A 23,287-nucleotide genomic window follows, 5' to 3' on the forward strand; every position below is an offset into this window, starting at 1 on the left:
AAGTCAACTATTTGAAAATGAATTTTGTGTCTGAAGTGCAGCGTTGTGGGTCGGAACAGCAAAGTGATTCACAACAGTCTATGGCTCGAAGCACAGGGGCATTTAGCAGCAGCTCAGTGAAATGTATGGCTGGCTATACAAATGAGGTTTCTCTCTGAAATGTCATATTTTCATTGTGGCTTTCATTTACCTGTTCTTATGCGCATAATAAAAGAATCCCTAAAAGAAAACATTATTACTCAGTTGACAGCGGAAAAAGCTGAATGATATGAAGATGGTCTTTCACTCTCTTCTCTGTTGTACAATCTTATTGTGCAATAGTTTCATTGTGCAAGTTGTTGGAAGCCCAAAAAAATACAAGTCAAAATACAATTAGGTTTAATGGACTGGGGCATTATATAGGACTTTTCTGGTCTTAGTGACCATAAGTCAGCCAACATTCATACATTTCTCTGTTATTTACACTTTAGACATTTTACCTGCCTCTCATCTATAGGCAGTTTAGACAATGTGGTTAAAATAAAAGAAAGAATGAAAATATTGAGATAGAAAGATTACAAGAAATCAATATATATACATGCATACACCTATGTACATGCCTATACAAGGCATATATGTACACACACACACACACACACACACACACACACACACACACACACACACACACACACACACACACTATTCTATTTGAAGAAGAAGAAATCCAAAGAATGCTGAGGAAACCTATGGAGACACAGGGAGAGCATGTAAGCTCTGAAAAGACTCACAAAGGAAGACCCAAGTCAGTATTCTTTCCTGCATATAGGTACTTATACTAAACGTATCTAGATTAACACATATTGGAAGCTTTCATCTTTTTGTATTGAATGAATTTTACATCATTTAATGGTAAAGATGAACTACCATATTATTTATGGTTTGTATGGTTTGTAGAACATGCTGTTGTTTTTCTGCAAAAGTACTCAGATGCCAGTGCCAGTTAATATATTCTTTATTTTTTCAAATACATGACAACAGAGGTGGAAAGCAACGAATTACATTTACTTGCGTTACTGTAATTGAGTAGTTTTTTTGTGTATTTGTACTTTTTAAAGTCATTTTTCAAGTCTGTAATTTTACTTTTACTTAACTATATTTTTTTAAAAGTATTGTAGTTCGCTACGTTTTCAATCACACCCGTTACTGAGTAAATTAAAAATAAAAAACACCATTGCGCTTCGGAAATACTGCAGGGAATGATGGGTAGAACAAATTGGCGCTAAGGTCACGTTAAAGATTGAGTCTGACATCGGTGTTACGGATCCAGTGAAAAAAGAAGCCCCGTCGAATTCTGCTGACCCTGAACTCGAAAAAACGGATGTGAACCCCTGGCCGTATTTAAGGGACCATTTCGGCTTCAAGTGCAAGAAAGGCAACAGCTTTATTATGCAGTGTAAGCTGTGTTTGCCCCAATGACTGTATAAAAGATGGACGACGCGACAGCACCCCAAAAATGAAGCCAAAACGTCTCTATCGCCCCCTGGTGTCTGGCTGCAATATAGGTCATAAACCCCGCCTCCTCCATGTTAGCGGATGGGACTAGGGTCAGACTAAAATTTATTAATTCTCCTAAGATCAACTTTTTCCAAAGATTCTTTCTTTTGTTATCAATAGTTCTCACCACGCTGATTTATGTCCAAGGGGTCTCCTTTCCCATAAGTTTGATTCTAATTCCTATCGCGGTGATGTTAAATTGGGGTGTAACGTCATCATAACAGCTTTGACTGACAGCTGCAGTCACGGAGAAACTTGCGTATCTCTGTTCGGGAATAGCAGATAGAGCTTAGGCTCTGAGAGGACGGCCAGCGTTTACGTTACGAAAACATGCCTGATTGTTTTAACCTGACAGCCTGAGGTGTTCTTCAGTAAACTGGACTACCCGACAGAAGGACCCAAGGCCCCGCTGCACTTTTTCGGTAAATTAAACGTGTTTGTAAGCTAATCCGTAACTACCGTCCTTAGCTAGGTCCTGAGACCTTAGCTAGCTAAGATAATTAAGCACTCGGCTTTCGGGGAAACTTGTTTTGTAAAGTTCGTTTAGCTAACCCGTGCAGGTGAATGAATTTACCCTGACTAAAGAAATCAAGAGAAACGTCCCGGGCTGCTCAGTCACTAATTATCGTTACTGTACTTTCATTAAGGTTCAATAAGGTTACACTAACGAATACCTCTCTATGTAGACTGTACAGAGAGTAGTATATTGTAGGTACAGCTGCGCTAAGCGATGCAGATATCAGTAGAAGGGTGCTAAACCAGCACTGCCTGCCACTCTCTGCCAGTTCCTCATGCTACAGTCGGTGGTAACTCAGCCCATTTGTGTTATAAGCTCCTGCTCATCTGTCTCGTCTTTATTGTTGCCGTTCTGTTCAGATTCATCTCCTGCCGTGTAAGTCTTCAACACTGGTCCTGTATGATTCAACTACATCAGTCAGTTTACAAACCAAAGGTTTCATACTCACCTTGCTCCTTAGCCTGTCCTCCTGCTCGTCGCGTCATGTCTCTTCCCTCTAGACCTCCTGGAACCGGCCCATCACCTCTCACGTACTAACCCCCCTCAGGACACTCTCACGGCCACACCCCCTTCTGTGCTGACCGGCCTCCACCTACAAGTAAGTCTGTAAATAAACCTTGTGCATAGTTCACACTGAGTCTGCTTTTGGGTCCAAACCGCAGGAACCTCTAGTCAGTGAAACAATTCTACTCAAATTCAACAAGCTAATTTTGATAAACCAAAAATTTACAAAAAACATCATCTTTGACTATGAGAGGCTTTGACTTTGAATCGTCCAAAAAATTCCTCTTACTTACTTTATGGTAAATAACACACAATTGGCAAAACAAAGTGTGAAAGAATTCCAGATTAAAGTTTTTAGTACCGCATACAAGTGAAGAGATTTGACCTTCCATCAGGTTTTATTTAATGCTGTCAGAGAAAATACAATGTCCTCTTCAAGCAGCCGACTGCATTCAGTGTTTTAAATAGAGGCTGTGAAGGTTTGAGATCAGCAGTTTTTTTTAAACACCAAACTGAGTTACTGCTGATATATAGTGACACCAGTTACACGGGTGATTAATCCTTTTGACTTTTTGTCTTTAACTTTATCAATAAAACAGCTGCAGCTTTCACTGACAGTACATGATACGGTACTTAAGCCTCTGTACGTTTTTATCATTTAATTTTGGAGTTAATATAAAGGGTGAACATATAGGAAGATTTTTCTGTTGTCATTTGTTGGTGCTGAGGTCTGAATATGAGGGCAGCTCCTTTAATTACAAAGAGAAAATAATCACAAACTGTGAAATGTAAAGATCATCCCTTAAATCTGAAATAAAGCCAACTGTTCCCTGTCCTCACACACTGATCTGAAGTTCTGCTCTTACATTTTTTAGTTCTACAGTTCCTTATATGAATGATCAGGACCTACACAGAGTTCAGGTGACAATTAAATTTTTTTTCTTTATTTTTCGACTCCATACTCCACTCCTGTCTCCGTTCCGCGGCATCACTAAAAAGGGCCCGACCATCAACGCGACCATCTTCACCTGCGCTCTAAGCCTGCCTGGCACTGCCTCTTGAGCCTGCTACATAGGGGTGGATTTTGATTATCGATGTATCGATTAAAATCGATTCTAGCGTGGATAACGTGATATCGATTCATTAAAATCCTGAATCGATTTTTTAAATATAATTTTCTTTTGCCTGAAATGCCAGAATCTCAGGTTAAACCTCACAAAATTTCAACAACCACCAAACAGCTAAAACAGTAAATGAGAGCAGGTACGCGGATTCTGCACAAAGACGTAAACACAAAGCGCGGACCCGCCGACGGATCAGAATCGGTGAGATGTGCCTTTCTCACCCGACGGCACGGACACGTTGTGGCTGAAAGCCGACAGCTCACTGATTCTGATGTTTCGGCGGATCCGCGCTTTGTGTTTATGCATTTTTTGCTGTGTCTCCAATAAAACCTCTGTAACTTTGCTCTACTTCACTTCAGCAGCATCAGGTATTGTTCATATGTTGGTTAATGGTTTTCTTTGGTTTTTGATCTACTGCAGAATATTTTTATAAAATCCCAGAAAAATCGCCTTCATGTTTTTCTGTGTTTTATCCTCAGCTACTTTGACACAAAGGCATCTGCTGTGATGCTTACAGCTTTGATAAAGTCTCGCAAGTGTCAGCTTTCTTTTTATAGATATAAAAATATGGAAATGTACTGATGCATGATCTGAATTATATTTCTGACTGTCTGAGGCAAAATTTCCCTGATTCAAATTGAATCTGAATCGAATGGATTCTAGAAATCAGTGTTTGAGCTGCTGCCTGAGTTTTAGATAACATTTATTAATCCTTCACAGTATTTCTCTCAAAGAATGTAAGCTGTATGCAGTACTGCACATATAACTTTATGAAATTACCTCGTCAAGAATAATTCAGACTGATTCTTTAACCTGAATACTTGAAACAAACTCAGTTAAAAAAAACAGTCAGTGCTAAAAAAAATGGGAAAAATTTGACTTGAGATGCCAAATGTCTGTAGTTGATTTCAGTACATAAATATTATGCTTTGCTATTTTATTACCGTTTCTTTTTATTTTGTGGTCATGTGAGGCTATGTTTGTAACAAACTGAAATATCAGCTAGAAACTGGAACTGATATTACAGGAAGTCAGTGAATAAAGAACATTTTTAGAGAGCTTCTTTGCTTTAATTTGATCCCAGTCCTTCCACTAACATGGAGGACACGGGGTTTATGACCTATACTGCAGCTAGACACCAGGGGGCGATAGATGTTTTGTTTTTCATTTTGTTAGGTTGCTAACCTAATAAACAGATTAACTGCATATTGTAAACAGGGACTGAAGAATTTTTTCCTTAGACAACATTATCCCCACATGCAACACAATTGGTTGTATGATCTAAAATTGTTGCATGTGTAATATGGGAAATAACACTTGTTTTTTTTAATTTCCTTTTTAAATAGCTGAGCTGAGAAGTCCTCCTTAAGATAAGCATTTGATATTTTTAATAACATAAGAGAAAAAAAAGAAGCATATTCAATTTTATTTATGCAGCACCAAATCACAACAGTAGGCGCCTCCTAGCGCTTCATATTGTAAGGTAAACCCTACAATAACACATACAAGGTTCACATCATTTTTAACATATTTAAACATGTATCTTACCAGTGCAGAAAGTGAAAATATAGAGATACAAAAACAATAAGAGAAGCATAAAGCCATTCTGTGCTGCTTTAAAGGCCTTGGGTGGCCCCTGAGAGACCTGAGCCATCTCTTGTCTATTCTCAGCCATCTCTTTCGCTCTCCATTCTGGGAATGAACTTCTTACCCTCCTCCCTCTTTTATCCCCTCTATTTCCTGTTTTCATCTCAACCTCTGTTCCCAACAGACACCAGAAAGAAAAGGAAAGCAGGTAAAGGTGCTCTCTGCCTCTTACGCTTCCTGCCTACATATTTTATTGAATTTATTTTAGCTGTCTGGCCTTGGCTGTCCTACTAATTCCTAACGCTGTTACCAGAGGAGCAACCATTGTATCCACATGTGCAAGTCTGTGTTTATACATGCACACTAACACATTTGCATATTATGCTCATATGTATTATCTGATACACACATACACGAATTCCCCCCTCTCTGTTTGACTTGGGAGGAATGCTTTAAGACTGGCTTGAATTATTCGCTTTGCGGAGCACAGGGCGTTTCACTCTCAGAAAGGCTAAAGAAACCTCACTATGAAATCTGTTCCCTGGAGCTTTTACACACTTAGTGAAAAAATTGATATTGCATCACTGCACCTCCTTCATGAGAGTGGTGCTTGTAGTACATTATGTGTGAAGGAAGGTTATGTTGTGTTTGCAATTACTTGAGGATATTTGAGGAAAGTCCTTTTCAGTGCTTCAAATCTTCGTCTTGCATTAAAAAACTGCATCTTTGGCTACGTTCCCACTGCAGGTCTTAATGCTCAATTCCGATTTTTTGATAATAGGCTCAAAAATCGGATTTGATGCGCCTGCAGTGTGAACGTAGTCTTTGAGAATGAATGCAGTTATATTAAATTGAATTTTTAAAACAAATTAAGGAAAAGCTTAAACAAGTCTAATCGAGATTCAAGCAGGGTAAAAAGTCTATGCATGAATATTAGTGGCAAAGAGAATCAGACCCATTGTGAGGTTCCCTTTAGCAATTCTGAGGAACTTTAAAAAGAAACTCAAACATTTTTGATATAATATGAACATGTCTAAACTTTTGTAATAATGCAAGGACTGTCTAATAATAGTTAGACCAAACAACTGAGGATTTGGGTAGTGAAAGAATGAGATCACTGATAAAAGAAATAAATACGCTTCCTCTAGAAAGTTGCTGCACTGAAAAAAATGTTTTGTCAGTGGCACTTAATTTTATTATGCTAAGCTGTTGCTCTAAATAAATGTAAGTAAATCTAAATACATTTTTAAGCATACCAAAATAATGAAATTTGAGTAGATTCAATGTAAATGCTCTGTGTACTTTCAGCTCAAATATTTTAAAGTTATTTTAACTTGAATATTCTTTATAATTCCAATTAAATTCAGGTTAGTTGTACAAGAAGATTATTATTTTCCTTTTCTTTAAAAGTATACAGAGATGTATTAAACTGCTTATTTGCAAATAGTTCGCTCTACTGTAGTAATCTTTTAAAACCTCATTCTTAGTTTTACAAATAAAGAAAACGACATAATGCACTTTGCAACATTTATTGTCAAATCTGAAATGCAATGCAAGCCATCTTGAATTGAAATGTACCTGAAGCACCAAGTAAATACGTCACAAATAAGATACTTTAGGTCAGTTTGAACTTAAACGTATGGCAGGGACTCTCCTCACAGCAGTACAGTTGGCATTTCCACTGTATGAAAAAAAAGTATTCAAACGCATGTAAGTAGTAACTTAGGTAGCAATAAATGTATTTATAGAAAAAGTGACCAGCACCCTAGATTTCATACTTCATACCAAAACTGTAAAAAGGAAACATAAAACATAAATTAAATCATATTATAGAGTGAACACTGAAGAAAATGAAACATGTAACAATGTAACATTGTGTATCAGTTTTGATTTTTACATTGTTTTAGGCAACTAGTTCACAACCAGTGATCCAACTAGAAAAGCTGCAAAGTGATCTCTAGAAGATTATTTCTTATTTTTTCTCATATTGGGAAAAATGTTTTTGCAAATTGAGGCAGGATTTAGACGGTGTTTAAGTGTCCCCAATGCTGAGAAATTAATACAATTTCAAATCTTGACATGACAAACATACAGCCTGAGACTTTAGGACAAAGAGCAACAAGTCATGGAAGTGGTGCAAACAGTACAGATCACAACATCAGAGGTGTACCTCTAAGTGAAAAATTAAACTCAAATGTTTGAAACCTTTACTCACCAAAGCCAAACTACTGTCGACCTGCTCTCACCATCTTCAAAAGTCAGAAGAAGGATGAACACGTTTTTAGGTTGTATGGTGTAATCTACGCACATGTGCAGATCAGTTTACTGTACAGCTGATTGGATGTAAGTATTTATTTCAAGTTACATTTAATTAACTTAATAAAGTAGTTTTAAGAAGAAGCGCTACATTTTGAAATGAATGAAAATGCATATGTTTAAGGAAAAAAAACATGTTAAAATCAATCGAATGAACTAAAACAAAATAAAAAAGGTTTTACTACGGGGTGAGAATTACTTTTTGCAGTGTGGGCTGTCCCTTATAGATAAGATAAGAAACAAGGTTATTTAGGAGGGGCTCAGAGTAGGGGTTGCACACCAAAAGGAGCCGGTATGGGCATGTGACTGGAATACCTTCTAGACAACTCTCAGGTGAAGTGTTTCAAAAATGGGGAGATCATGCTTCTAGGAAATGTATAAATCTGCATGTCAGATAGTTGTGTACAAACCGCATGTCTCACTAAGTAGCTGAGAGACAACAGACTTAACCAAGAAAGTATGCATTATAAAGGAAAGCTAAAGTGAAAGCCCATTGAGCTCTACTTCTATCCTGTATTACACTTCACACTGCTGCTACCTTTTATTTAGCAGAAAATATAAAAACAAACCTCACACTTTCTGGCCCTTGTCTTCATCCCCATTTGAAATGCTTCATGGGTTGACAGGTCCAGCTTACTTCATTCGCTAAGCTTAACTGTCTAAAAGCACTAAGTTGATAAGCTCCCATTTTGCATATTTGCTCAGTGTAATTGTTATTACACTTTTATATTATACTTAGCTTAGAAGATATTATCGCTTCTTAGCATAAATCATCATCACAGTTGTCGTTGTAATGACAGAGTTGCATACATGTAGGATTTTGAATAAAAGCATGGCAGTGCAGAGATGCAATAGCAGGAAATGTTGCAGAAAATGATCCCCACAGTGAAGCAATTGCATGTCACCCCTCTCTTTGCCTAATTTTAACTTCACTCAGATGGAATTGAAAAAACATTTCACATCACCTAACTTTATGGCAAAGTCGGCTTATGTTAATTAGTATCAGCTTGCAAAAAAAGCGATGTGTTAAGATATGCGTTTGAGTCTGATATTACCATTTGTAGACTTCTGTTGTGTCGAACAGAACATATTAAATTGAAAACTCAAACTGCTTCACAAAGGAGCTGAAAATTTCCTTCAGTGTCACTTTCATAAGTATTAGAAAGCATTTCAAGGCAAAGAAAGAGGAGAGCCTAAATAAATGATGGCCAAACACAGCTGGGAGTTCTCTATTATTAAGTGAGATTGCTTGAGGGTCCAGCACAGTATCTTTGCTGTTCCTAGGACTGCGCTCTTCTGGACGGAGATCTCGGATGTTGTTCCTGGGATCTGCTGGAGCCACTCGTCTAGCTTGGGAGTCACTGGACCTAGTGCCACTTACCACACTGGGGCAACTCTTACCTTCACCCTCCACATCTTCTCGAGCTCTTCTCTGAGCCCTTGGTATTTCTCCAGCTTCTCGTGTTCCTTCTTCCTGATTTTGCTGTCATTCAGTATCACTATGTCTATCACTACGGCTGTCTTCATCTGCTTGTCCACCACTACTATGTCTGGTTGGTTAGTCATCACCATTTTGTCTGTCTTTATCTGGAAGTCCCACAGGAGCTTAGCTCGATCATTCTCCACAACTCTAGAGGCGTCTCCTATTTTGGCCTCGGGACTTCCAGGTTATACTCGTCACAGATGTTCCTGTGTACAATGCAGGTCACTTGGTTATGGCGTTCCATGAATGCCCTACCGTATGCCCTGCCTGCTAGCATCTTGCACGCTGCTGTTATGTGCTGGATTTGTATAGAAATAGAATAGAATAGAATAATCCTTTAATTGTCCTACAGGGGAAATTTGGTTGTAACAGCAGCATTTACATTTATTTTGACAGCACTGACTTTTACCACCATAGACAGTATAAAGGATAGAGGCATCTTCTGGGTCTGTGCAGTTGAAAAAATACTTCTGATCCTTTAGAACTTTTTAATTTATGTTAGGTAAGCTAAAAATATCAGTTATTTTTAAGTGGTATGTTTTAATATTGACTGTCAACAGCACTGGATGGAATGCCTATGTATAAAAGTCAAGCCATTGATTCCATTATTTCCTTTGCTGTTCTCTTTTATACACTAAAGTGTCCTGCTAGTATTTTATTTTGTAAAAAAAATCCATTATTACTAAAATAAAGAACTGTGTGTTAAAAACTTTTTTGAAATACAAAGTATATTATCAAGCAAAAAAAAGTAAAAATTGTATTCCAAAAACTGATTTAGCTAATAAACACATTCATATGACTATTCAATTCAATTGTATTTGTACAGTGGCAAAACATAACAACAGTCGACTTTATATTGTCAGGTAAAGCCTACAATATTTTTTTTAAATGAAGAAAATCTGTGTATTAGGCTAAAGAATGGAATAACTAGGTGGCACTTGGAATATTTCTAAATAATTTTCTGGCCATGGGATTAACAATTTGTTTCCTTTCTTGAGCCTTATTTATGCCATTCAACCAGTTACATGCAAATGCATGCAAAGCCCAACACTGTTTGATCAGCACATCATGACTTCCACAGGTGAATTAGGAGGATGAATATATTCAGGATGTGTCACGTTAGGCGCTTTTATCCCGTGCAGCCTAGCCACAGGCTAGCTTTTAATTGGCTTCCCAGAGACATGTAAACATCAGCTCACATATACAGTGAGAAAACATCAGAGAAAATTAAATTGGGTGGAGCAGTAGGGTAAAAGGGTCAAGAAAATCACACCCTCTGTGGAACAATTACAAAATGTATGATTTCCTGTTTTTATGCAGAGAGTTTCTTGTTTTTGTGCTACGTGTCCCTCTGAGTAGGTAGTGAAATAATGCCAAGTGAGCACCTGAGGGTTGCTGGCACCAGGCAGCAATAATGAGATGACACCTCTCACTACATGGTACATGTAAATCAACCTGACATGCACTGGGAGGATCAAATCGCTTCCAGACTCTTCAGAAACAGGAGTTAAATAAAAATGGAGCGTTTGAAAGTTGATTTTTGAATAATTACACTTTATAGATGTACACAGTAGATCTAACATGTGCCGAGATGGAAATATTTGGACAAATTTGTGTTTTTGCCCTTTCACTCTTTGTGATAACCCTCTCTGCAGTTCTTCACCCTCATGCTGTTCCCTCTAGCTCTCCTCCACGTCTTTGCCTCATTTTTAATACTTCATTTTAAACTTCTGTTTACTCATCTGCTGCGTGGGTACAGAGCAACATGTATTTGCTTTTAGCAAATCAAGTAGAGAGTGAAGACACTACCACAGGCTGATTAGAGGCAAAAAGAAGGAAAGCTGTTTTTTCAAATGTTGATTTCAGAAATGTTTTCTTTTACATTTTTTGAACCCCACAGTGAGGGTGATGGCAACACACAAATCAACACCTTAGTCCAATGATGAACAGGCATATCATTGCCTCAATGTCCTCCATTGTTGTGTTGTGTTTTTCGCATACAAAGGATTGTGTTATGAGCTGCCGTCACAAATATATATACTCATATATATGCAAATATATATATACTTATTTTCAATGAATGTAAAGATGGATGAATAACAATCCATCTAAAGCATTTTCAACCCTCCATGTCGAAAATTTGCAATTCTTGATAACTGCCCTTTATTTAGAATTTTCTAAAACACCATAAGCCCATAAAATCCTCAAGATTATTAAAAAATTACTTGTATCATGGCTGGATGTTAACTCTTACAGTCTCAGTTCTTGGCACTGTTTTGTTTATTAAAAAAACAGCGGTTATTCCAGTTGAAACACCAGAAACACTTTGGAAAACTGTGCCTTTTCTGGTTTCTTCTTTGGATGCAATTGTTTCAGGGTTTTTTTGGTTAAACTTTCTATTGCATCGTCACCTTAAAGGTGCAGCCTTGTACGTCTACTGTTTCTCCTGGTGGTAAATGTGTTTTCTCATATAGACAAACAGAAGCTCTTCTGCTTATCCAGGGCCAGTTTGCAGGGCAGTAGCCTGAACAGGGAAACCCAGACTGCCCTTTCCTCAGTGTTCCCCGTTTTTCCAGGTCAGTAGAGATAAAATCTCTCCGGTGTTTCCTTAGTTTACCCTTGGACATTCTAGAGAGATTTACATAACTTGGCTGGGCTTTTTTTGCTCTGAGTAAAAACATTTCTACCATGAGGAAAATGATTAGGCCATGATTCTGTGCTAATTAAAAAATGAAATAGAAAACGTGAAACTATTCTTAAAGCGAATGGTTCTCAGAGTCAGCCCAATGTATTACAGGGCTTTAAGCATAATTTGATTTGGGGCTCCCACCACCAGCTAAACCCATCACTTTACCACCACCACTGGCATTATTAATTAGTGTCCATGTTTGATGAGTGATTGCACATTGAACAGCTAGGACAGCAATCTTCATAGTATACCTAGTGTGCTGGGAAGAAATAATGGTAGCACTTTCTATTACAGCTATCAAGTAATATCATGGCAGCAGCAGTGGTTATAGTTGAGTAATATTACACTTAAATTTATGTAACTGGGTAATAAGGGCCAAAAACTGGGGGTAATGTGGAAATAAAGACCAAAACCAATTAGTAACAGTAGCGTAATACCTTGGTAACAATATGATCTGACAAACATCTGTGGTAGTTTCTGTGTAATAAGCAGGAAACAGAGCTACAAAATGCAAAACTTCCTCCTATTTAATAACACATTACTAACCTATTAAAGCTAACTTAATTACTTTTCTTTTTCTTTTCTTTTGTTTCCTGTTCTGTCCTGTCTGGCAGCAATCAGAATTATGATCTGAATGCATTGTTGCATTCAAATCATAAATGTGCCAAACGCAGTTCACCTTTCACCTCGCTGTTTCGCGGATTTTTTTAGTGCAAGTTTGCATGCTTATTTTTTTTTTACGTCACATTGTGTCCTGCGTCCTGATCACTGCAGACGATCTCCTCCGTGACGTCTCTCCTGTACAGTACAGAATCGCTGCATCGATCGCTAGAAGTGTGACTCTGAAGTGCAGTACTGGATGTCCACGATGTCCACGAAATGTTTTGCACCGTCAAAAAATAAAATTGGCTACTTGAATTCACCTATCGCTGGTTATTTTTAGAACATAACACCCGCGATAAACGAGGGACAGCTGAGAAATATAACATTTGAATCCCTTTTCTCTTTTGCTCTGAGGCGCGGGGGAAAAATATCGACAAGTCGATGAACATCATTTACAGATATATTGGGTAAATGCCCAAGACATCTATAGAAATGTAAATCGCCACTTGATTCATTCATTTGCTTAACTTGTTTTGGACCGTAAATAGGGCGCGAATAGGACACCGGAAACACAGAAGTTTCTGCACCGGAAGTAGCATATGCTAACGTGCACATAGTCTATTGAAAGCATATGTGTATTGTTTGTGTATTTATACACAAGCACTCATATATATATATATATATATATATATATATATATAACAACACCCAGCACGCCCCTGCGGGCGGTTTATCCTTCAAGCTCGGGTCCTCTACCAGAGGCCTGGGAGCTTGAGGGTCCTGCGCAGTATCTTAGCTGTTCCCAGGACTGCGCTCTTCTGGACAGAGATCTCCGATGTTATTCCCGGGATCTGCTGGAGCCACTCGCCTAGCTTGGGAGTCACCGCACCTAGTGCTCCGATTACCACGGGGACCACCGTTACCTTCACCCTCCACATCCTCTCGAGCTCTTCTCTGAGCCCTTGGTATTTCTCCAGCTTCTCGTGTTCCTTCTTCCTGATATTGCTGTCATTCGGAACCGCTACATCGATCACTACGGCCGTCTTCTTCTGTTTGTCTACCACCACTATGTCCGGTTGGTTAGCCACCACCATTTTGTCCGTCTGTATCTGGAAGTCCCACAGGATCTTAGCTCGGTCATTCTCCACCACCCTTGGGGGCATCTCCCATTTTGACCTCGGGACTTCCAGGTTATACTCGGCACAGATGTTCCTGTACACTATGCCGGCCACTTGGTTATGGCGTTCCATGTATGCCTTGCCTTGCTTGCTAGCATCTTGCACCCTGCTGTTATGTGCTGGATTGTCTCTGGGGCATCTTTACACAGCCTGCACCTGGGGTCTTGCCTGGTGTGATAGACCCCAGCCTCTATGGATCTTGTGCTCAGAGCTTGTTCTTGTGCTGCCATGATTAGTGCCTCTGTGCTGTCTTTCAGTCCAGCTTTGTCCAGCCACTGGTAGGATTTCTGGATATCAGCCACCTCCTCTATCTGCCGGTGGTACATACCGTGCAGGGGCCTGTCCTTCCATGATGGTTCCTCGTCTCCCTCCTCTTTCTTGGGTTTCTGCTGCCTGAGGTATTCACTGAGCACTTGGTCAGTTGGGGCCATCTTCCCAATGTATTCTTGGATGTTCCTTGTCTCATCCTGGACTGTGGTGCTGACACTCACCAGTCCCCGGCCCCCTTCCTTCCGCTTAGCGTACAGCCTCAGGGTGCTGGACTTGGGGTGAAACCCTCCATGCATGGTAAGGAGCTTTCTTGTCTTTATGTCAGTGGCTTCTATCTCCTCCTTTGGCCAGCCTATTACCCCAGCAGGGTACCTGATCACGGGTAGGGCGTACGTGTTGATGGCCCGGATCTTGTTCTTACCATTCAGCTGACTCCTCAGGACTTGCCTGACCCTCTGCAGGTACTTGGTGGTTGCAGCTTTTCTAGCGGCCTCTTCATGGTTCCCATTCGCCTGCGGGATCCCCAAGTACTTGTAACTGTCCTCTATGTCTGCAATGTTGCCTTCTGGTAGTTCAATCCCCTCAGTTCTGACTACCTTCCCTCTCTTTGTTACCATCCGGCTACACTTCTCCAGTCCGAACAACATTCCAATGTCATTGCTGTATAGCCTGGTAGTGTGGATCAGTGAATCGATGTCTCGTTCACTCTTGGCATACAGCTTGATGTCATCCATGTACAGGAGGTGGCTGACAACTGCTCCGTTCCGTAGTCGGTATCCGTAGCCAGTCTTGTTAATGATCTCACTGAAGGGGTTCAGGCCTATGCAGAACAGCAGTGGGGACAGAGCATCTCCTTGGTAGATCCCGCACTTGATGGTGACTTGTGCTATGGGCTTGGAGTTGGCCTCTAGTGTTGTACGCCACATCCCCATTGAGTTCCTGATGAAGGCTCTTAGGGTCCCATTGATCTTGTACAATTCTAGGCATTCCAGTATCCAGCTGTGGGGCATTGAGTCATAGGCCTTCTTGTAATCAATCCAGGCAGTGCACAGGTTGGTCAGTCTGGTCTTGCAGTCTCGGCTGATTGTTCTGTCTACCAGTAGCTGGTGTTTTGCGCCTCTGGTATTCTTGCCAATTCCTTTCTGTGTCCCGCTCATGTATTGACCCATGTGCCTGTTCATCTTAGCCGATATGATGCCTGACAGGAGCTTCCATGTAGTACTGAGGCAGGTTATTGGTCGGTAGTTGGAGTGGGGGGGGACCGGTCCCTTCTTGGGGTCCTTGGGGATCAGGACCGTCCGGCCTTCAGTTAGCCATTCCGGGTGTCTCTCGTTAACTAGCAGCTGGTTCATTTGTGCTGCCAGACGCTCGTGGAGTGCAGTCAGCTTCTTCAGCCAGTAGGCGTGAACCATGTCGGGCCCTGGTGCTGTCCAACTCTTCATACTGGAGACCCTTTCTTGGATATCTGCCACTGTGATGGTTACTGGACCCTGTTCAGGGAGGTCGCTGTGGTCTGCCCTCAGATCCTCTAGCCACTGAGCATTGCCGTTATGGGTTGCATCCTTCTCCCATATGCTCTTCCAGTATTGCTCCGTCTCCAGCCTTGGTGGTGCTGTTCTCTTATTGTTCCCTTGCCACTGAGAGTACACCTTTGCTGGTTCTGTGGAGAACAGCTGGTTTATTCTCCTGCCTTCTATCTCTCTGGTGTACCTCCTCAAGCGGCTGGCCAAGGCTGTGAGTCTTTGCTTGGCAGTTTCCAAGGCCTCAGGTATGGACAGCTTGCTGTATTTCTTAGGCCCCTTATTTGTCCTACCTTTCTGCAACTCCGTTAGTTGGCTAACCTCCCTCCGTGCTACTTTGATCTTGCCCATATATATATATATATATATATATATATATATATATATATATATATATATATATATATATATATATATATTCAAATAATAAAAAAAAAGTTCATTTACCTGTTACTACCACACACCAAATCCAGTCATTGGTACTTGCTGGCTTGTGTAGCCACTAGGTAACAAACGCTCAACACTGCCCCCTAGCATCCTGGAGCACTTCTGTTGTGTTTTGGAGTTTGTACGTGCTTCGGAGTTTGTACGTGCTTTGTCTCTAGGGGCCACCGTAAATATAATTTTATTTATTCACTCCACATAAAATGTAATAAATAAATCCTATAATACAAAAACCATCTATTTACATTTCAACTTTTAACTATTTAAATTTTCAGCTTTTTTTCTTTTAAACAAATGTAAAGTGAAACAACACAAAACACTGTAAACCACAACACAATTAAATATAAATTAAAATATCAAAACAAAAAGAAGATGCACATTCTCTGTCATTTGGGCCTGCATGAATAAACTTTCTGAATCCTTTATTTTCAGTTGCGGATGGCAACTGAAAATAGTTGTGGATGCTTACTATACCTTCCTAATGTCATGTTTTTTTCCCTGGCTCTCTTTCTCTCTTTCCCTCCCGCTCTGTTCCTGTGCTACTGCGAGTGTAACTACCGCCCCTCCCCCCTCCTCCCAGCACAAGTGGAAAAAAGTGCGAGAGAGACGGTGAGAGAAGGGGGGGGGGAGGGGGGGACGGAGGGGGGGGACTAATGATGTGCGATACCACTGATTTCCTTTCCGATCCGATACCAAGTACTTTTCAGGGTGGTATCGAAGATACTGATCCGATACCGATACTTTATACAAAAAAACGTATTTTATTTATTGTATCTCAAATTATAGCGTCATAATGATTACAGGACATCAGATTACTTGTTCTTATCACTTAATAATGCAGAGTTCATCATATGGAAATAAAAAAAACTGAAGTTGTGCACTATTTGAACACGTTGCCTGCCTGCAGCACTAAAGGACTCTGTGAGAGAGTGTGTCTTGCCCTAGCAGCACCTGTCCCTCTCCTCCTCTTCAGTTCGTCTCAACATACGCGCCTCATATTCTGTGATATGATTTACTCTGAGGTGTTTGACAAGGTTAGTGATGTTGCCACAACCATACATGCCAACCCTCCCGATTTTTCAGGGGGAGAATCCCAGAGCCACCATTCTCCCGAATTTCCACCTGAACAACAAAATTGAAAAACCATATCGCAGAATTCCTATCATGGCCCAGCCAATTCCAGTTTCCAACAATGGCGGCAGCTACTTAGTTTTAATATTACTCTTATTTCTCTTTCTGGGTCGCAAAAAAACCCCAACTTTTAACATGTTTTCAGGTGAGAATGTAGCTGTGTAAACTTCAATTATCTGAGCCGATCGACACGTCGTCTTCAAACCCCCGCAGGCTTTCACTACTCGGGTTAAACATGATATATAAGTCACTTTGATAACTTAAAAATGTTATTGTTTGGCTTTTTCAGTGTTTTGTTTGTTCGTGAGTAAATCGGTTTGGCTGAGATTAAAGTTATTAGATTAGATTAAATTAAATTTAACTTTATTAATCCCCCGGGTGGGTTCCTCCGGGGTTTTCACACAGCTGAATAAACATCAAACAGAAAACTAATTAAAGAAAGTGTGAGACGGTCGAGAGTTTACGCCAGCGCCCGGTTATAATTTAGATAGCAAGGAGCAGACGGCTGAGTTTCACTCCACCGAGGGAACTCATGACGTACTACCCGGCTTTCTTTAGACCACGAAGTGCGGGTCCTAGGTGGAAGCAGCCTCTGAATTTGGACACCCCCGCTGTTTCAGTGACATTTAACGTATTTTATCCGATAAATAAACCCTGTAAAATGTGCCCTTTTGATTGTCTCCCTAATTCTGAGGTCTCAAGGTTGGGAAAGTATGGCCACAACACCTCACGTTTTTGCCACATGTATCGCAAACCACGTCTCAGCTGTTTGTGGAGGTAAAATATGTCCACACAATTAGGCTCAGCCATTGTTGTGAGTGCGCGCGCCAAGGGGCTGCGAGCCATTTATACAGCCGTATTTCACACATGACTATGAAAGGCGGAAGAGGAAGCAGTTCCTTTGAATGTAGGCAATCCGAATGTTATAGTTTCTTTCCACTGTTAATGATAAACTACAAATTAACCCTAAATTACTAAAAATATCGATATTTTAATGTGAGAATCGATTCTAGAACATAAATGATTGGTATCGGAGGAATCGATGTTTCAGGATCGATCCGCACATCACTAAAAAAAAAAACCCCACGGCTCCCAATAAGTAACCGGCTCGCGTCGTTCACTTCAAAGAGTCAGCTCTAAGAGCCATTTCGTTCGCGACCGACACATCACTAGTACACCAGACCACACTTCAAATTTTGGGAAATCGACGACGCATTTGGAGTACACTTCGGATTGGGACAGCTGTGGTCGCGTTGCTGTGACGTAATAGGTCTCAAAATGCATACTCAGGAGCGTGCGGTCGCTGGATTGGGACACAGCCAAAGTGTGGTCAACAACAGACACACATTGTGCCCCTATCGTGGTCTAAACCAATCAGAAATAGTCAGGAGCGGGACCTCTCTGATTGGCCGTGGTCCAGTTGAAAGTGCAGGTGGAAGTGGGAGGTGAGTAGCTTGAATAAAGCGATGATTCATTAAATCCTGAATCGACTTTTAAATGTAAATGTATTTTGCCAGAAACCCCAGAATCTCAGGTTAAAGCTCACAAAACTATTTCAACAACCACCAAACAATAAATGAGAGCAGGTACACGGATTCCACACAAAGACGTAAACACAGAGCTCGGACCCGACGCAGCTTTCTCTTTCTCGGCTTTCTCACCCGACGGCCCGTACACGGACACGCCGTAGGGGCTGAAAGCCGACAGCTCACTGATTCTGATGCGTCGGGTCCACACTATTTATGTCTTTTTTGCGCTAGATTCTGAGCTGCAGGTTTTGTCTCTCCAACCAAAATTCACAGAACCAGTGGCAAAAGAAGATCCAAATTACGCTTCACATTTGATAAACATCGTCATGAATTCGCTCTTGCTTTTGCTGTTTTGCTTCCACCACGATAAAATCACACTTCATGCACAGCTTTCTCTCTCTCTCTCTCCCTGTGTGTGTGTGTGTACTAGAACAGTTTCCCATTTCAAATTTCTGTTTTCGCCATTATTCATTCACTTATCAGTCCACTGTTGTTCACAGCGCTATCAGCCGCTGTCTTCTTTTTTTTTTTACTTAAATGTCCTCTGACTAGAAAGCCTAATTTCTGCTGTTCAATACTGAAGAAATGTAAACTTTTTAAAATTATGCAAAACTGCAGAATATTTTTAAGGTTATCTCCTTCATGTTCTGTGTTTTATCCTCAGTTACTTTGACACAAAGGCAACTGCTGTGATGTTCACAATTCTGATTAGGTCTCACATGTATCAGTACTGAATGATCAGAATTATAATATTTCTGACTGTCTGTCTATTGATAACTTTTTTGTTAAGTTAAGGCCACAGACACAGACACAGAGCCACCAATCTTTGAACGCTGAAAAAGCACAGTGTATCCAGAAAACACATTATGTCGTAGTAAATGCGCTGCCCAAGTGTCCCCTCTCCCCACGGCCTTTCAGCAGCAGGTAGCAGCAAACCGGTCGTCAGAGGAGGCCGATGTGATGATTAAGTTTAACATTGTCTAAAATATTGCCAAAGAGTGGCTAAGCACTTTAAGCACAAGCACAAGATTGTTAGTTAATCATTTACAAATCAATATTGTCTGTATGGACAGCAATTTACGCCCCCCCCCCCCCCCCCCAAAAAAAAAAAAGTGCACATGTAAAACTGCAGTGTTAAGCGATGTGGTTGACAAATTTTGGTGCACCTAACTTTTGTGCTGGTGCGCCTAAGAAAAAAGTTAGGCACACCAGTGCAACCGTGGCAAAAAGTTAGTCTAGAGCCCCGTTCAGTAAAGGACAGGTCTTTGGAATTTCAGCGGGACCCTTTCACCCAGGGCACTTAAACCACACTGCTATCAAGCTGTCTTGTTTTTAAACAGGAAAATCTAAGCATGGATTTTTGTTAGCAAACATAAGCAATCTGAGTGTAAACAGCAAGGGTTAAGCTACAGTACAGAAAATCTCTGCATGTATCAGGATATATGCAATTGCAAATGTGCAGTTTTAAGCAAGGCTGAGGAACTATATGAGAAAGATGTCATTTGAGGGGGAGCATTGCAGAATGTGAATGCAACCACACTTCTTGTATATCTCCATATTTAGGAAATTCTATAGACCTGTATATTTGACACAGTAGTCATATGGCACACAGGCCATTGTGGGTTCAAGTATTTTATTCACTTACACTGGTGCACTGTATGCAAATTATGAAGAATTTACTCAAAACTGACCTGGCTTTCATTTCACTCATGTACTTTCAGCATTTTTATCTAATTAATATTTTTTGAATTTGAGCTCTGTGATGGATAGATTCTTAGTGACTGTGGTCTGCTGTGTGCCTCCTATCCTTTCATATGCATGTTTAAAGGCTTGCAAATGAAGTACAATCTTGGTGTATATGTGTCTGTGCAGGATGATAGCCACATACCACAAAGAAAATTTCATAGGCATGGCATTTAGACTATGTTTGATGTTGCTTACTTTAATTTTGCTTGAATTTATGACTCCTGTGTGATGCGCGCGCACGCACACACACACACACACAGCGTCTGAGCTGCCTTGGTCTTACCACTGTTGCTTCCGTACAACCCAACAACAGCTAATCATATACTCTTGTGATAACTATGTTGTTTTGCCCAGGGATAAAATACTGGCTTGAAGATCAGTGGATTCCAGTCACACACACACACACACACACACAATCATATAATGTTCACACACCACCCCACAGTGCTGACAAGCACCACCCTTATTCAATTTCCCAGCCTGAATATATTATTCAGGCTTCTTCCTCAGCCTCGGTATGACAAGAACAGATTGCACTGGCCTCTGATAGCTGCAGCAGCTACAGTTATGGGAAATGGAGCCACACATTTACATTTACTCATTCTATTACCTTGATTGATCTTCTGGGATGCTAGGCAGCTATTTTATGGTTAGGGTGCCATGTGTCTTTTAGAGTAATGCATAAAAAAGATTGAGGGCAGGTATTAAAAATTGCCTAAAAAGTGCAGAAGTTTGTTATCTGACACTGCAGACTTTTCAGATACAGCAACTAGTTAGAAAGCCTGAGCACGTCGGCTTTTACATCGATTTCTATGTGCTGTATGTCAGTGATGCTGAACAAACAGAACAGTCACACTTAAAGAAACATGGATTGCATTACTGTCAGGTTGACACTGGAAAGAAGACAAAGTACATTTTCACCCTCTGGTGAACGGTAGGGTCTGTCACACAACTATTCCCTATTATATGATAGGTTAATTGTGACACATAGTTTCTATGCTGCAGCTGCGGAATGTGGATTATGTTAATCTGTCTCTTCAGCAAACTAAAAAACTTTGCAATTGGAGCAATACAATTTGCTATTGATGCACGATTATAACTGAAGATGATTCCGTCTTAATACATTCTATTGAAATAAAGCAGTTAAAAGCACAGTAAGAAAATGTGAATTAAATATATAAATATAAATTAAATATGAATTAAAAAGCCAAACAAATCAAAAATATGAACTGATATTACAATTAGAATACTTCAATAATCACTAAGGAAATTAGATGAGTGAGACATTGTTTTATGTTGTAGCAGCATGCATCTTTCGCTAAGGTACCTTACATTAGTATGTTGGTGTTGTACACTGCTGTAGCTCAGCTTACTACAAGACACTGATACAAGTTTGTTACAGTCAGTTAACCTATACCGAAAAATAAAACATTCCACAAATCTTATCACACATTATTTTTCATTGTTGCTGATTTGATTGTTGTATGATGTGACAGCAATTAAGACTAACTATAGTCTTGTATTTGTCTTTGCAGCTTAAAAACCAGCCTTTATAACAATAACGACAAATCCACTAAATCAGTGAAAATTCACATATATACATATATGCACTCTTTCTCTAGGTATAGGTAATGATAGGTTATGATCCTAATGATCCCAATACCGTGTACAAACAAGCTGCAATTAAGGAACGCATGATATGTCAATTAAACAGGTGATGAGGAGGATAACCATGTTAAACTGTGTTATAGAGTCTGACAGCTGCTGGTAAGAATGACCTGTGGTAGCCCTCCTTCCTACACTGTGGGTGTAAAAGTCTACTGCTGAATGAGTTGCTCAGTGCTCGTATAGTCTCCTGCAGGGGGCGGGAGGTGTTGTCCATGATGGATGTTAGCTTAGACAACCTCCTCTCCTCCTCAACCTGCTTGATGGACTTCAGCGGACAGTCCAGAAGGCACTGGAGGAATAAAAAAAAAACCTCTCACAGTGCACCTGTCGCTCTCCAGATGAGAGACGGCCCAATGCAGCAGTTAGATGTCAGCATCATCCACCCCGATGTTCAGCTGGTAGGCAAACTGCAGCGGGTCTACATCTATATATATTATCCATATATGAATATTACTATTTATTACTTTATTGTTAGGGCTGTTTTTTTTGTTGTGCATCTGCACCTTATTGTTGTCAATGTCTACGCATGGGACAGTGTGAAACGTAATTTCAATTCCTTTGTATGGCAAGTACATTTGAAGAAATTGACAAATAAAAGTATTCTATTCTATTCTATCTCTCCCGACTAGTGAGTGAAGGTGGTGAAGTATGATCCTCTACATGGTCTTCATCAGGTGTGAAGTCAGAGGAATGGGTCTATTGGGACCGACACCCTGCAGGAGGTCTTCCACAGAATGGGGATCCTCTCCAGACTGAGGTTAAAGATGTATGTGATAACCTCACAGAGTTGATCTGCACAGTCCCTCAATAGTCTGGAGCTGATTCCATCTGGACCCGTGAGCTTCCTGCTTTTCATCTTCTTCAGCTGACTCCACACCTGGTCAGTTGTGATGGAGATTACGACTGACCAGGTGACAACTGACCATTTACTAAATTATTCAAGAAGTAAATTAGCAAATTCAGTAGCCCCCAGTTGCACTTTTTTTTCAGTTATAGGAACAGATATCATAAGGCACCTTTCTGTTACAGACGAGATTATACTGGCAATAGACCCCACTGCAGCTTCACAGAACAGCACAGTTCAGTGATCTAGCTGGATGGATTAACTCTTTTAGTAACCACAAAAGGCAACTAGGTAGTTTTCTATATTTGTACCATGACTTTGAGAAAAACAAAAGCTCATATTTGTGATTAATGTTATTACAACAAAACATGCTTTGAAACTTTGTTATCTTGAAATAACTGCATCAAATGTATTTTTAGGCAAATTATGAAGAGTACATTTACATATAATAATTGTTAGGATGGCCTGCCTCGGCTTCTGGAAGCACCTGCAAATAAAGTTTTCTTTTATGCTTTGTCATAAGTGGCAGGCTTAAGGTGCTTAAGAAACTCTCGAACAGAGCAAAAAAAAAAGAAAAAGAAAACAGGGTTCATGCAAC

General features: G+C 40.2%; 1 long non-coding RNA gene across 1 annotated transcript; it reads left to right on the forward strand.

Annotated features, from left to right (window-relative positions):
- Positions 1-1,493: 1,493 nt before the first annotated feature.
- LOC113027726 (uncharacterized) lies at positions 1,494-23,282 on the forward strand. Its single transcript, XR_003273120.1, has 4 exons — positions 1,494-1,958; positions 2,413-2,428; positions 2,514-2,651; positions 22,475-23,282. It is a non-coding gene; the product is annotated as an uncharacterized LOC113027726 (long non-coding RNA).
- Positions 23,283-23,287: the final 5 nt, after the last annotated feature.

This window comes from Astatotilapia calliptera, chromosome 8, assembly GCF_900246225.1.
Source record: "Astatotilapia calliptera chromosome 8, fAstCal1.2, whole genome shotgun sequence".
NCBI lineage: Eukaryota > Metazoa > Chordata > Actinopteri > Cichliformes > Cichlidae > Astatotilapia > Astatotilapia calliptera.